This window comes from Octopus bimaculoides, chromosome 11 (assembly GCF_001194135.2).
Source record: "Octopus bimaculoides isolate UCB-OBI-ISO-001 chromosome 11, ASM119413v2, whole genome shotgun sequence".
Taxonomy (NCBI): domain Eukaryota; kingdom Metazoa; phylum Mollusca; class Cephalopoda; order Octopoda; family Octopodidae; genus Octopus; species Octopus bimaculoides.
Genome location: NC_068991.1, coordinates 74,626,784 through 74,630,101, shown reverse-complemented (window position 1 = coordinate 74,630,101; position 3,318 = coordinate 74,626,784). Strand labels below are relative to the sequence as shown.

Here is a 3,318-nt window from a genome sequence, read left to right as displayed (position 1 = left end):
AGTTTACGAAAACTACTTACATTTTGGAAGATATATATATATATATATATATATATATATATATTATCTACTATAATGGAGAAACTGCTTATTAATTAAGTATGTAACAATTACTAAAAGTACTAAAAGACAGCAATTATTAAATGGTTGACCGTCTGGAAATATTTTTATAAATTCATGTTCTAAGAAATTTCCTACAATTTTGATTTCTCAAGTTTATTGGATTTTTTAAAACTCCAATTTCTTGCATATTTAAATATTCATTGCATTCATTGCGTCCAATTCTTCACAGAATTAAATATTCATTTCATTCACTATGGAGTACCCCATTTTTATTTGCAAAGTACCACTTTCCCTTTTAATGTTTTCATTTCAAGTTTTAATTCGCTATTTGGAAAAACCGACAGTTTATTATAATAATATATATGTAATGTAGAAACATTATTTATTGAAGGAAAATTTTTTTTAAATACCTGTATAATTTAAAAAAAAATTTAAAAGTGATTTTGTTGTTATGGCAGTTTGGAACGCTATAAGCCTTAAAACAATAATTATCCGGGCCGATTTTGGCCATTTTCCCTTTTTACTCCAACATGTAGTGATGTCACTCCCACATGTATTGATGTTTTTTTAATATTTTTCTCCCATTAAGCACATTTTATGGAATGATGATGCCGAAGTAACGCACGCGTGGTCCATTGGTGGAAGAAAAACAACAAAATAAATCGTAATCTAAACTTTTAGCCTCACCGTCGGCTTGAAACCACGACCTGTTCACAGTCAAAACTTCGTGCTGCATCACTTTTGTGAAGTTTTGTCAGTGAACAGGTTGCGGTTTCAAAGCGACGTAAATATTTTGACACAAATGAGATTTAAATGTTGAAGGGAAACAAAAGGTTTTTGTGTGTTCTTGAAAGGCTTACAAACATTTTCCACGCTGCAATTGTTTTTGTTTCAGCACACGATCTCAGATCAAGTCACTTGCTATGCAAATACATTCCCCCTAATTTTTTGAAAATCACTGTGGATAAATACCAGCAATGACCTTCTCAGGCTCTCCAATATTTTAATTTCTAAATAGAAATAATCGGGGACAATGCGTGGGGTTGTAAAAATTTCATAATTTCTCAAATTTTCTTTTTTATAGCACATAAATGCATTTATCAGGGAAAATATTGAAAAACATCAATACATGCATGAGTGATAAAGAAACGAGGAGGGTTATCTTTGGATGTGCCAGAAACAACAGCCAAATCGTCCTTAAATAACTCACTTTCCCCTCTGAAAATATTAATAATTTTCTTTTTTATTTATTTTTTTTTTTTACCGAAAATGCTCTTCCCATGGTTTTAAAGTGCAAAAGAAAAAAAATTGGCCAAAACAGGTCCAAAGTAGAATGATGATGGAGGGGTGTTGTAAAAAAAAAGTTTTCAAAATGTTTTCATACAAAGATACCCCCACCAACCCTATCATTTCGAAGGCTGTGGTTAAAAAACTGGGGAAAATCCTCGAATGAATTCTCCCCTCAAATTTCTTTAAAATCAAGAAATTCGTCATCTGATCAGTAACATGCCTAATAAGGTCCTCGCGTTGAAAAATACAAAGAGCATTTCTACTAAATATTAAATATTCACCTTATAATAATTAATAAATAATTTGAATGTATAATTCCATATTTAAATAAATTTTAATAATTTTAAGGATGTCTATTTACTTTTATCATGTCTGTGTGTCTTACTCCTGTGTGTGTGTGAGTGTGTGTGTGTGTGTGTGTGTGTGTGTGTGTGTACACATATACACACGGACACACTATGTATGTCAAGAACTCATTGTCAGCTGTCTCCTCATTCATGCCTTGATATGCAGTTTGTAATGTATTTCGAAAAACGATATCTTGACAATTCAACATTCTACTATGGTTGTGCTTGTTGAGATATTTTAGTATTGCTGTTAAAAGCGTAAGTTAGGAATTCCAGCAATTCTTCACCGAAGTTTGATGTTTTGATAATAATTAATAAATAATTTGAACGTATAATTTCATATTTTAATAAACGTTAACGATAATAAGCGTGTCTATTTACTTCTGTCATGTCTGTGCACATAATCTGGGCAAACCTTCAGAGCAGTGGGTGATACCACCCCTTAGTGGGGGTGAACAGTAAAAAGATTTTTTATGGTTACTGGTGACACAGGAAATGGTAGGGAGCGATGGTTGCACCTGCGCAGTTTTTTTAATTATTCTTTGTCTTCAATTGAAACATTGACTTTTAAAGCATTATCAAATGTAAAATATATTAGACTACTTGTCAGGCACAGTCATAGCAATTATGACAATGATAACAGACGTGGAAATGTGTAAAAGTAAATTAACACAAACCGAATACAAAGATATCAACAATGTGTGTAAATTACAAACAAGAAACAAAAGTATGATTTAAGACATTCTCAAAATCTGTTCCACACACGCAACCACTGCACCTGTAGTGTTGGGTAACGTTCTGACTTGTGTGTGCATATCTTTCAATATTTATATGCGGCGGATTTAATTTTGTTGTATCATGACAAGGGGCCATTAAAAAAGTATTTACAGCAGACAGAAGTGATTTAAGAAGAGGTTGAGAAGCACTGGTTTAGAGGATGTGTCCTATTTCTTGATAATCGCTGGACCCCTCCTACGGATTTAAGTTTTTTAAGATTGTGGAAATATTTTAAGAATTACGCTTATAAACACAAGTATAAACACAAGTTTGTACTATTATACATAATATAGTGCAGAGAAAAAAGCCACGCTTGACTGAGGAAGTTTAACAATAACAAAACGTGTCATATGTTATCACTGCTGCTGAATAAGAACAAATTAAAATAACATTAAACGTGGAGCAAACGTTCATAGCATAAGCATTATTATATATACTAGCTTACCCCGTGCCGTCAAAAACGACGAATAATTGTAATATTTTAGATATAAATATGAATGGTAAATCAAATTAATACACTTGTCAATGTTCACATACATTCACATAATTCTCTTGTACACATACAGACATACACACATAGACTCACACAGAGTTGAAGCGGTGTTTGCTTTTCCTTTTCAACGTTGAATGTTCACCATCCCACCAGTTTGCCATCGCCCCTTTCTTCCTTATTCATCTATCATCCCTTCCTTTCTCATTCATATGTTGTGACGGAGAAAAACACAAAAGTATTATTATAGTAGCTGTCTATATATACATACACACACATATATATATATATATATATATATGATATAGTATATAATATAAGGTAATACATACATATATATATATGTGTATA

The 3,318-nt window shown here is 31.9% G+C and overlaps 1 protein-coding gene across 1 annotated transcript in view; it reads right to left on the bottom strand.

Moving 5' to 3' along the window:
• Positions 1 to 3,318, bottom strand: part of LOC106867576 (solute carrier family 22 member 16) — a 34,039-nt gene that overhangs the window by 29,812 nt on the left and 909 nt on the right. The gene's annotated exons all lie outside the window — the stretch shown is intronic.